Here is a 13,216-nt window from a genome sequence, read left to right on the forward strand (position 1 = left end):
ATATGTAATATACAGATTTGGCTTTATCAAACTGGATTAAAAGTGATAATCCCAAACATGCAGAGTATTTTGAATGCTTGTACCTCATATCTGGGGGTTTTTTGTATGTCAGTGGGATAATACATGCTATAACATGAAATAGTACTTCCTTCTTACATTTACATAAAATTTCAAAGATTTATTGAAGAGTATGATAATTGTCTGTCCAAATTGAGTTTCTTGATGCAATGAAAAATTTTTTCCCAAGTAAACATTTAAACATATATTTATTTAAACATATATTTATTTGTTACCATTTTATAAGACTCTTTTCTAGAAAGTTCCAAATGCATATCTTTTAAATCCAAGGGAGTAAGTGATGCACAATTCAATATTGTGCTAGTCCTAACAAATAGGTAATGTTTACTGAAAGGCTTAGTAAAAGGTTTATATTTATGTGATCTACTGCAGTAAACTAAACCCCTAGTGCCTCAAAAGATAGTGTTCTCTGTAAATTATTTTTCAGTGTCAAAGGTTGGAAGACAGGTATTGGAATACACTGATAATGATGGAAGTTTGATCAATAATTCATAATTTTGTTGATATTAAGAACATTCCCAGATGAAAGAAACCAAAACTTTTGGTTTAAGAAGATAAGTCTTCCAAGGCTTTCTATGCTTCTTAGAGAGACAATTCCTCAGAGAAAAACTTGAAGGCCCCACATCAGTTTTCCATTTTGAATCACCCTTAAATAACTAACTCTTTCTATTGTCTTGCAGTTCAACTCTTTTAGGCTAAAAATAGATTCTGTGAACACCATGATTCCAACTCTAGAAGAAAATCACAATATTTTGCAACTCCTGAAATAATTTTGCATATATTTTTTTCCTGTTGAATTTTTGTGAGATGTTAGGTCAAAAATAGTATAACAATTCCTTTTTTCTTTTAACCTACAACTTCCCAAAATGATGAGGAGAAAAAGACTGGACCAGTATAAGGCATTCCTGTGAGCTGCTTTCTCCTTTGTTTCTTTCTGTGTCCAATGGCTTAAATTGGGACCCTAAGAGTCTGGACTGCATAATGTAAACACTTTGTAATGTATTAACATATTGCTAAACAGAAATGACAGTGGTAAAACTCTTTATGTGCTGTGACTTAAGATGCTTTTTTGAACAGTGTTTTTTATCTAGCTTGTTTAGCTTCTCTCCCCCTCAAAGTGAAGAAATGACCCAGTGACAATACAGGTAGAGATAGGACACTTTATTTCCTAGAATTTTTTGAGCAGTGGGATTGAGCCACATTTGAGGAACTTTTTGAAAACAATAAATTTTGTAAGAAATCACCATTCACACAAAACTGAACAACAGACTTTTTTTCAGCAATATTTTAAATATTATAGTTTGTTGACTCTGAGATTAGCTCAGTTGGTTAAAACTTGGTTGTATAATGCCAAGGTCATGAGTTCAGTCCCCTGTATGGGCCATTGACTTGAGTTGGACTCAATGATCCTTGCGGGTCCCTTCCAAATCAGAATAGTCTGTGATTCTATGATTCACTTAAAGAATTGCTAATCACTCAATATTTTTATTACTATTTTTCCTTCAATTTTCCTATAAAGTTCCTCAAAATATGAGGAATACTCATTTATATTTTTACTTAATAACAGAGGTAATTTTCTAGATTAAAAATATGTCAGTGCTTCTTCATTCAGAGGTTCACTGAGAGCTAGAACAATATATAGATCCAGACATTTCTTCAGCATTTACATAGACCATGGTAAATTCCCATCTAAATACTGAAACTCAATATAATCAAAATCATTCATTTTTTAATGATTTTCCTAATATAATTTAATCTCACTCTCTGCTTGCACTAGCCAACCTATAAGTATGTCCAAGCTATCAACAGGTCTGCAATTTACTATCTAATTTGCATTATACTTTTTTCTTCTTTTAGTGTACTTTTTATATTGATTTCCTTTTACTTTTTTATTCTATGTGAAAAGCTGTTGATTTCCCCAGGGGATCTTAAAATTCTTTTTTCTCACTTGTTCTTTTAACATTAAATTAGTTGTAACTTTTGAACCACTATCCCGAGAATCTACTAGCAAATTTATATGCTCTGATCTGAAACTTTGAAGGTCTCTCTTGACATTCAGAGAAAGAGGTTTGCTCAACAGTTCCCAAAAAATAAGCTAGCAAAAATAAATAATTTAAAACAAAACAAAACAAAAAAGCAAACAAACAAAAACCCCACCAAACAAAGAACCAAACCAGGTGTGTGGAGTTACTACAGGCTCATACAAAATAACTAGCCACTTTTAAAAATCTTGATATAGCAATCTTATCTTCATTATCCAGAACACTGAGTCTACTACATGAGAATGTGAGAGATGCTAAACAAGATAATTCTAAATACCTTGACTATCAGCAGAATCACCAGCAGTCAAAAATCTGCTGAGAATGAATAAAACCTCTCTTGAATGACTGTTTAGCTACCAGGCAGTAACTTTAGATATAAACATTCTGTGTTCATGAAATAAATGATAAACACAGGGAAATTATAGATCTTTATTTTTTTATTTGCTACAACTGTAGTTTAGGCAAAGGGTCAGATGCATTACAAGTAATTTCAACTTCAAATGCTTGTCTTCAGAGAAACTTGTCCTTGAAAAGCCAACAGTTCAAAATTTGTTGATCACAGTGCTATTTGATAATTGTAACATGCAAAGCACTTTGTGCTAGTCACTGGCTTTCAGAAGCCATGCAGTATTTCAGACTCATGCAGTATTTGATATGGAAATGTCTCCGGTTTCCAACCAACCTATCAATACAGTCAAAAACAAAACAAAAAAAATCCTCTGAGAAATGTTGAGGTCAATTGTTTTGGGCAACAGTTCCACTTCAGTTAATTCAAGCTGTCATCAAGAACACTTCAGTTCAATACCTCAATAAACAAGGCATAAAAAAGTCATGGACCCTTTTAAGAAATATGAGAAATTTCGCCTGTAATTTTAGTAGGAAAACATTATTTTGCACAACAATACTTTAAAATTAGAAATATAACAGTGAATTTCCACAAAATTCTAGAAGAGACTCAGAGAAGATCAGAAGGACATCATGAGGCAAGCCAAGTACTAGCACTGCTGACTAATTAATTAATTTTTACAATAATGCTCAGTATTTAATTTTTGCAAAGGTATAGCCACCTAAATAAAATAATAATGAAAGACAGTGAGGAAAATGCAATTTCTCATAGTTTCTAATATTCCTATACAAGACTAAGACTGACCTCACATTCACATAACACTTTTCATTCAAATGATTCCTGAAGCTTTTATCCAGTATTATCAAAAAATAGCTAAAAATGTATATTCTTGACTGAATACAGGTTGAAAGCTCAAAACATTTGATTCATAGTAACAACAATTGATGGATAAAGAAGAAATCAGCAGCATATACAACTTTCTCATACAGGGAACAAAGATCTATTTGCACAGCTGTATTTGGTTGAGCTGGCAAAACGCCAGCTGTCCAATACAGAGTCAAAGCCTCTTCCCCCATCAAGAAAAGGGAGAAAAAAAATTCTAAAACTTAAAACTGATTTACATATTTATACAGAAAAATTAAAAGAAAACTACAATATAACACACACCTACACAAGTTAGATATAACAAATAACAGCTCCCCACTCCCTATCAAACACAAATCCCACTATTCTAGCTACAAATCACCCAATAGAGCTCAATCCCCTGAGGGACAGACCCAAGCAGAGAGAGGACTAATTACAAACATTTTATTCTCCTAAGATACCATGGCAGCAAGTGATGGCAGGCCCTGGTCCAGGAGAAAAACACAATATGTCTTTCCCAGACAAGCAGCCATGAGGAACTGAACTAAGCCCCTCATACACCTGCTTTTATATTTGAGGTGATGTTGGAATATTGTATGGAATACCTTTGGCCAGTAGAAGCCATCTGTCAGCAGGTTATCTAAGGCCTACTCTAAAACTGAAGCACAAATTTAGGCCTACACCTACTTAAACCCAGGACAACAGCAAATGCATAACAAAATTTGAAGGTTAACAGTTCCTTAACAGTGTCATTTACCACAATCTACTGAAAAACCATCCTGTCAGTAACCAAAAGTCTTGTCCTCCAGAAATGAAAGGATGCAACTGCTCTTTTACCAAATAAAGTAGGGATTGGAGCAGCTGTCTGTCCCTGAGGCTGAATGGCATCCACTACAACAGTGTTGTGGCAAATATTCAACAGTGTTTTTCCCTAGGCCACTCCTATGTCATGACTGACACAATTGTAACCCAAGAAACTCTTGGTTCAAAAAGTCTGAAGTAAAAGATATTTTCACAGAATGGAGATAATGGTGTTGCATAATCCAGAGACAAACAATGGAGAACTTTTGCAGGATACGAGGCTCATTAGGGTAGCATTTGACCCTGAATAGCCAAACCAAGTCCAGTCCTGTCCCTACAATGTTCTGGAAACAGTCCGTGACAGAATGTCCCCAACACTACATTGAAACCATCACTTAAATCTTCATATTTTTGTAAATTTTAGAACTCTAGTAAATTAATAAGTGAGATGCACATGTAAGATTCAAGTTTGTCCTATAATTACAGTGTCATTCAGTATGAGAGTATCATGGATGTCAGACTGCGTGCACACAGTACACTTAATTCCCTCCATGGTCTACAAACTCCTCACCTTGTCTCTGACTAGATGAAACAATGAACTGACTTGGGACAAGGGACTCACATGGGACAACCTAAACTCCCAGCTACACTCTCAAGCAAAGCACTGGACTATTTTTGTAGGTAACAGCATTATGTCTACATTTGATGTGTTGATTAATCTCATGGGTGAGTGTGGAAGTTTTGGCTTTAATTTTAGCTAGGCCTCAATTTAACAGTCTCAGAGAATCTGTGCAGATTAGGAGAGAAAGGTATCACCTGACTCTAATAACCACAGAAATATTTCACACCAGATGATGCAAAGCTGAGATATAAATACCGTGGAGTAGGAGGGGTTTCTTTGTAGGCATCATGGCTTCTGTAGAGGCAGGACATGCTACATCTGTCCTGCTGTGCTGGGCCTTGCTCCTGCCACCGCTACTTCATATTTTGCTTTAGTTCAGGAAAGTAAGTGTTTTATTGTTATTCTTTCTTTCTGTTCCTTTCTAAGTGTCTTTTGAAGTGCTTTATGAATCTAGACTAATGAAATCTGGTTTTGGTGGGAGGTAGAAAATTGTTGTTATAGCTAACTTGTGTAAGTGTGTATTATATTGTAGTTCTCTTTTAATTTTCTCCTTTCTGTATAAATATATATAATTAGCTTAAGTTTAAATCTTAGAGCCTCCAAGTTTTTTTTCCTTTCTCCCTTTTCTCAGCAGGGGGAGGGAGGCTTTCTCTCTGTATTGGGTAGTTGGCATTTTGTCAGCTCAACCCACGACAGTGAGGAATTTATCAGTTCCAGGAATTTATTGTTTCTGCAGACTCTTACTTGTGAAAATTTGTTTTATTTATTTTCCCTTGGATGTCTCTACATTTTTTTTGCCAATCTTTGCCCAAAAAACTTGCAAACCTATAATATCTGATTAAGTATAGTGTTTTTTTAAAATACCTGTAAACATCTATCAGTATCAACATCAGTATATAGTAATAGGGAGATTAATCAGCAGAAACACTTGTGCTGTGATATTAATATTAATCAAAATCCTATAAATAAAATTAATATTTAACATAAGTAAAATTTATAATACATAACAGCATAATATTTATAATACCTGATATTCAAAAGTAATATTATTAAACATACACACTGTGACTTAGAGAATGCATTTAATTTTAGACTCATGATGCTTAATTTTACAGTCCTTTCTCTAGCATGGTTTTGACTAGAATTAATTAGCATTTTAAGTGATATTTACAACGAATTATGAACTGAGAAAAAAATGTATTTTACTAGCATTGTAAAATTTACAAAAACATGAGTATTAAGAATCTTTTATTTCTATTAAATATATGAGATGTTAGTTATATTTCCTTTCAGGTAATAGCTATACTTTTTAATTAATCTTAGGAGCTCTATCTGAATGTTTTTGACAAAGTGCTTTTAAAATTAGTTGTATGAATTACTTTACCTTTATTTTGGAGCAGGTTCCTTACACTGTCTTGAACTCAGTTTTGGTAGCCAAATTAATTTCCCCATACCAGATTACAGACTATAATAACCATAATAAAAGAATATTACAAGAGTATTTTCTTTTTCTGGTTATTCAAGGGAAACTCTGAAGCCATAACCTATAATTAGATTAGATATATGAAATGTACGTCAATTTTGCTGCCCTTCTAACAAATTACATCCACAGAACTGATCAAGCATTTCGGCTTCTCTGATGAGACAACTACCTGAACGGAAGAGGGAAGTACTGTGATGTTATTTATCTTGATATTAGAATGTTTCCACTTAGTGTCTTGGAGTATCCTTACAATCAAATTATAGAGAGATGATTTTGAGAGTAATACTAAGAATGGTGTGTAAAAAACTGACTCTACATCTGAACTGAGAAGATTGTAATCAGCAGGGGGAAGGAAGATAAGCTAATGCCCAATTATCATTGGTATTGTTTAGGGTGCTGGTTCTGTTAAACCTCTGCAATATCGATCACCATGATGTTACAGAAGGCAAGCTCATAGCTGATACCAAACTAGGTAACATTTGATCTGCTTTAGGATAAGGCTGTGATCTTAACAGGTTGGAAAAGTTTCTGGCAAAATATTAATGAATTCCTGCAAAAGCAAATACTAAGATCTGGGAAAAAACTATCTCATGTGGCAGTACCTGCTGGGGGATAACTGGTTAGGAAAGAGTTTTGCATAAAGGAGGTCTGAGGGTCCTGGTACACAACATGTTGAGAGTGAGTGGCAATGAGAGAGTACAGTAAATACAAATGTTTTGCAAAGATGTGCCACACAGAACAAATATGTCATCAGAAATATTGGTCCTCAAATATTTTGTGTTTTACTATAACTAACGATACCTGGAAAAAGGGAAAGGGAAAGGGGAAAAAAGGTAAAAGAAAAGGAAAAAGAAAACGAAAGGAAAAAGAAAAAGGAAAAAAAGAAAAAGAAATAAAAAGAAAAAGGTAAAAGAAAAAGGAAAAAAGAAAAAGAAAAAGGTAGAAGAAAAAGGTAGAAGAAAAAGGTAGAGGAAAAAGGTAGAAGAAAAAGAAAAGTGAAAGAAAAAGAGAAGAATTTTTGTTTTACTGCTCTGTATGAAATAATATTCTTTAATATCATGAAGGTACGTCCTTGATGCTTCACTTCAAAAATTCTCAAATAAAATAGTGTTTACTAATGGTGGATAGTATGATCTGAATGGTTTATGCTTCCAATCCAGAATGTGGAGAGAAGTAGCCAGAGTTGCCTGTTATAATTATGTATGGGCAAAGCAATAAATTTTTTGCTAGCCCATTTTGGAAGCAGCTTAACTATTTTATCTGAAACATCTCCAAAAAACAGTTAACCTGAGGGAAACCTAAACCACATGAAACATCAGACAAATGATTAGAGATTGGCAGAGCTACAAGCAGTTGTATGAATGGTCTGGGCTTTAAAACAGACTGCTAAGAGTAATGAAGTAGGGAAAAATATCTGCCAGGTTTTGAGAAGAGCTTAATAAAGAATAAAGTATATATTTTCTTGCAAAAGCTAAGCCCTGTTTTTGAAAAGCCACTAAGATCTGGTCAGCTATTTAGTCACATTTCAGCCTATAGTTATAGAAAGTAATTGAAAACCATAGACACGGAAAACAATTACCAGCTCCCTTCATAAACAGTATGGAATATCAATGTTCTCATCTGAATATGTAGAGCTGTCAGGGGATACTTACAGGCAATTTAAGAAAAACCAAGCAAATCAAAATACACACATGAAAAATATAAAATCAATTTATGTCTCGTGGTTTAGAAATTAAGAGGTTACCACAACTAGGATTCTGACCTTTCATTTGATTGTGGATAAACATTAAGTAGCACACAAAACTTTCTTTATTTTCTATTATTTTATAGACTTTGGTGATCAGGTTTTGGACCATATTAAAAAGCCCTAAACACCTGAAATACCATAGCAACTATCAAACAACATTTTAAATTATAATTTTTTGCTAGAATACATTGCAAAGTCAAGATTTTCCAAGGGCTAACTGGAATGTTGGTAAAACAAAGTTTCTTCTAAGTCTTTCTGCACTAAGTGTTATCTATAGGATTCAATGAAAATAAAAGTATTTTGTTCATTCTTTTGAATTCCATATCTTTAGCCTGGTCCTGAGGAAAATAAATACAAAAATATAAATTCTAGCATATTTCTACTCGTGATAAAAAGAAACATGCAATTGAACATAAAAATCAGCTTGAATGTATATTGAAACCACGTTCTGAACCAAAAATGATTAAAATTTTCTTTTTTTTCCCCATTGCAAACAAATGAAATCTTTTAGCTTAATGCTTAGGAATTGCTAGTAAATAATATTGTCTACTTTTATTATTTCTTTTGGTTAACTGTGAGTATGGACCATATTAATCTGAGACATAATTAAGGAGAGTAGTTGAAAAGTTGGCACCACTGATCTCATAAGGAATACATTAGCAATATTACTTCCTTTTTGCAATTATCACTACTGCCATTGTATGTAGTCACAGTTCTTTAAATATATTTCCTTCCATTCTTCAAATATATTCAGGAAGAATTTATTGTGTGTTGTTGTATAATAGCTTTTCCTTTTTACTTTTGTCAACTGATGTTATTCTTGTAAGACTAAGCCTAAGAATCCAACTACAAGAGCTTAGTACAGCTCCAGCTACATTGAGAAAAAGTAGTTGCTGTTTACCTGTAACACTGCAACTCCTGACCTGTAAAATTTCTGAACAACATATCAATGAACAAGTTACTAAATTAATCTTGAGAATTTGGTCCTAATTATAGTTTGCTACTCTAGACACTAATAAATAATAAATAAAATATTTCTTTGTAATTTTCAGCTAATAACATCACACATGTAATCTTATAACAAATTATTTGTGTTTGCTGCTGAGTATAATCTCTTTAATAAGGTATCTGAAATGTGGTGTCTCTTATGGTGTCTTCCCTCACCATTAAAAAAAAACAACAAAAACCAAAGCTGCCAAATGTACTTGTCTAACACCAAGTACAATTACCTCTCCTCATGGACTTTAAAAAGGATCTAATATTTCTATATTGATATTTTCCATTATCATTCTTCTTGTGCCTTGCTACTATTGATCCCTGTAATATATCATTCTTGCAATTAATGTTCTCCAGTAGTTCTATTTGAAAATCTTGCCTTCTTATTTAATGATGTTTAGTTTTATATCGTCAGCTATTAAACAAAGCATTTGCTTGGCATAATCAAATGCTTCTTAGTAGTTTGTGGTTTGATCAACATTTTGAAAAGTAAAATTAAAGTTGGCATCTGGAATTTCTCTTCTATTCTAGAGAAATAATGAATCAAAGCTGATGTTCTGTAAAAGTGTCTTACACAATCATAAAACACTAGTTATTCCAGGGTTTGATGTTCAAAATACTGAGCAGAAGATGATGGTCTCCTAGTTGTTCTTGTGCATTGCAGTGCTACCAGCATGGTAGTTAAAGATCTGAAAACTTCCTAAGGCTTAAAAAGCAACAGAAGATAATCTCAGCTTTGAAACAAGGTTCCTTTTAACAATAAAATACAAATCCTTGACAAGTATTCTATGCATTGAAAGACTGATAGCTTTATTAGGCTGAGTTTACACCAAAATGTAGATCTACATCATTAGGAGAATGTTATTTTAAAAAGTCAAACCCAAACTATGGCATATTTGATGCTACAGGGTACTGACACCTTTCTATGGAACCTGAATGTCTCAAATTCAAGTGAGAGACTTGCAAAGACTGTTCAGAATAATGCAATTGCAGATACTTATGAAACAGTCATCAGCTACCTTAGTCTTTAGTCAGAATCAGGTAGAACTATACTCTGAATTCTGATCTGTGGCATAAAGCAGACAAAATAATTACACTCATTAATTCTTGCGCCATGACCCTAATTTCTAGTACAGTTATAGTACAGTACTTAAGAACACAGCTAATCTTCAACCAATTTCAGTTTTAAAATTTCACTTAACGAAAAGTCCTCTAGCTCTATAGGTATACTTCCCAAAGGTTAATTATACTCTCTGCTAAAGTTTACACTGTATTTCTCAACTGAATTAGTCTCTCTTCATTTTCTACTCTCTCACCCTATTATGTTGATCTACATATTCAAAAACACATTAATATTCAGTTTATTTTCTGCATCCGTTTTATGTTTTGTTTGTATTATATGTATGTACTCATGACTATATTTAATGGAATCATCTGAAATACCAGGTTGAGAGCATCTGTTCATTACAGCATCCAAGAGAACATCCACATTTTTAATTAAGAACTAGTCAAGCAATTTTGGGTACAAAGAATCATATTTTCTTATCCTAACAATCACAATGTTAGAATATAAGAAAATGAAATTATTTCTTCACTCATCCTTTATTATAATTTTATTGAAATTGGATATGGATATAATAACAAATTTTGACCTTTTTTGTCTTCATGAGCATATCAGAATGTACCATATAACTACTAAATAAAAATGTTACAGATCAATGGATTCACTTCAGCTCATAAACTAAAACTGTGGATCTGAGCTCTGGAATTACTTTTGTAGTTTTTATTTTTTTAAAAGAGGCAAAAAATAGTAATAATTCTTCTTCTTCAAACTAATCTTATGACAAAGCTTGAACTTCTCTTAATATAAAAGTACTGATTGCTTAAAACCCACCTGAACACAGCTAGCCCTCCCATGGAAAAAATTGATGTCTCCAACATACACTAAAAAAACTTTCAGAGATAACCACTACACTTTGAAGAGTCTTGTAAGTCAGAAGATGTATTGTACTCTGTCACAAAATATTTTTCCTTTTTTTCCTTTTAATTTCTTTTCAAAATATTTTGATAGAATACATGTTTTAATGATATTTTGATGTCCCATTGCATATGGGATCATTTAATTCTCAAGGTTTTTAGCAATCAACATATCACTAGAAAAGGTTGCAACGCATTTGCTTCCTGTTGGTAGAATTACTAGCATTACTGTTTTCTATCCCTTCAATTCTATTTCCATACAACTTTTCACTGCTTTCAAGAGGAGAGCCATAGAATTATAGGATGGTTATGGTTGAAAGGGACATCAAAGATCATCTAGTCTCAACCCCCTTGCCATGAGCAGAGATGCCTTTCATTAGATCAGATTGTGCAAGGCCACATCCAATTTGACCTTGAACTCCTCTAAAGGTGGAGCATCTATAACTTCTCTGGATAACGTATTCCAGTGTTTCACCAACCACACAGTGAAGAATGTCCTTCTAATATCTAATATAAACTTAGCTTTATTCAGGTTAAAACTGTTGCCTCTTCTCCTGTCACTTTCTGCCCAAAAAATGTCCCCCTCCCTTATTTTTATATGCCATCTTTAAGTGCTGGAAGGCCGCAATGTGGTCTCCTCAAAGCCTTCTCTTCTCCCAGCTGAAACTTCCAACTCTCTCAGCCTGTCTTTATAGGAGAGGTTCTCCAGCCTTCTGATCATTTTTGTGGCCCTTGTCTAGACTTGCTCTAGCAGATTGGCACAGTTTCTTGTGCTGAGCACCCCAGGATGCAGTACTGCAGGTGGGGTCTCAGAGGTGCAGAGGAGAGGGGCAGAATCACCTCCCTTGACCTGCTTGGCACATATTTTTGATGCAGGCCAGAATGTCTTGGCTTTCTGAGGTGCAAGCTCACACTGTTGGCTCATGTCTGGCACTTCGTCCATGAGAGTCCCCAAGTTCTTCTCTGCAGGGCTGCTCTCAACAACGTCTTCCAGTCTGTACTTGTGTCTGAGATTGCCCAAAGCCAAGTGGATCACTTTGCACTTGTATTTATTGAACTTCATGAGGTTCTTATTTTCCAACTTCTCAATTTTGTTCAGGTCCCTTTAGAGCACATCCCATTCTTCTGTTGTGTCAACTTCACTGCTCAGCTGCATATCATCTGCAAACTTGCTGAGAGTGCACTTGATCCCTCTGTCTATGCCATTTATGAAGATATTAAAAAATGTCAGTCCCAAGACAGAGCTCTGAGGGACAACACTCATCATCAGCCTCCATCTGGATGTAGAGCCATTGACCACGGATCTCTTGCAGCATCCATCCAGCTGATTCCTTATCCACTGAATAGCCAAACTGTCAAATTGATGTCTCTATAATTTGGAAGTTGTTATCTTGAAGAGTTATGCATTTACATTAGTAAGGGAGAAGGTGTCTAAGAAGAATGCATGGCCTATCTGCCACACATTGGTACCATCAGACAGATGTTTCCAGCAAATAACAGAGAGGGACAATGACATAGGTCCTGAAATATTTTTTTTCTTTTTAAGAGGTTTTTGTCTTTTTTTTATGGAAATGTCTAAAAATAAAAAAAAAAATAGTCTCAAAATAAATTTGACTCCACCTCAATCTGAAATTAGACCAAGGATCATGTAGCCTATCAAATTCATATCAGGAAAAAACCCAGGCATGTGCATTTTCTTGGTTTTTAAACAAAATTCAGCTTTAAAAGTAAGACCGTCACTATGATTCCTAGAACATGGATAGGAAAAAATTAGACATTTTATTCATCAGTGTTTCTGCTGGGTTTGAACCACTTAAAAGGGAAGCAAAAAAGAAAAAAATAATAAAATTCAAGTTTTATAAAGTATCTTAATTTCATAGAAAATTATATTTTATTTAAATGATAAATTCTTACCTACTTTTTCCATTCATACTTAATTTCTTTTTAAATGGCAATGTTTCATTTTACTTTTAGCAGAGATACTATAGTCTTATTTTTGCAATCTACTCATCAATCATGCAGCATTTATAACAGTGATGCTTTGAAGCATACATTTCTAAAGTAATAAATAGAAGCCTCAAAAACTGAAAACACTACAGAACTTGTAGCTTTATGTGACTAATAAGAAACAATTTAAAGCCACAGCTTTCACATGTCTTAAATGAGTTTTAATTTTCATGGTAATGAGGCTTGACATAAATAATTGCTAAAGATGTAATTATTGACTACTATGGAAAAAAAGTCTTTCCATGTATTAAAC

Source organism: Pithys albifrons, chromosome 4, assembly GCF_047495875.1.
Source record: "Pithys albifrons albifrons isolate INPA30051 chromosome 4, PitAlb_v1, whole genome shotgun sequence".
Taxonomy (NCBI): Eukaryota; Metazoa; Chordata; class Aves; order Passeriformes; family Thamnophilidae; genus Pithys; species Pithys albifrons.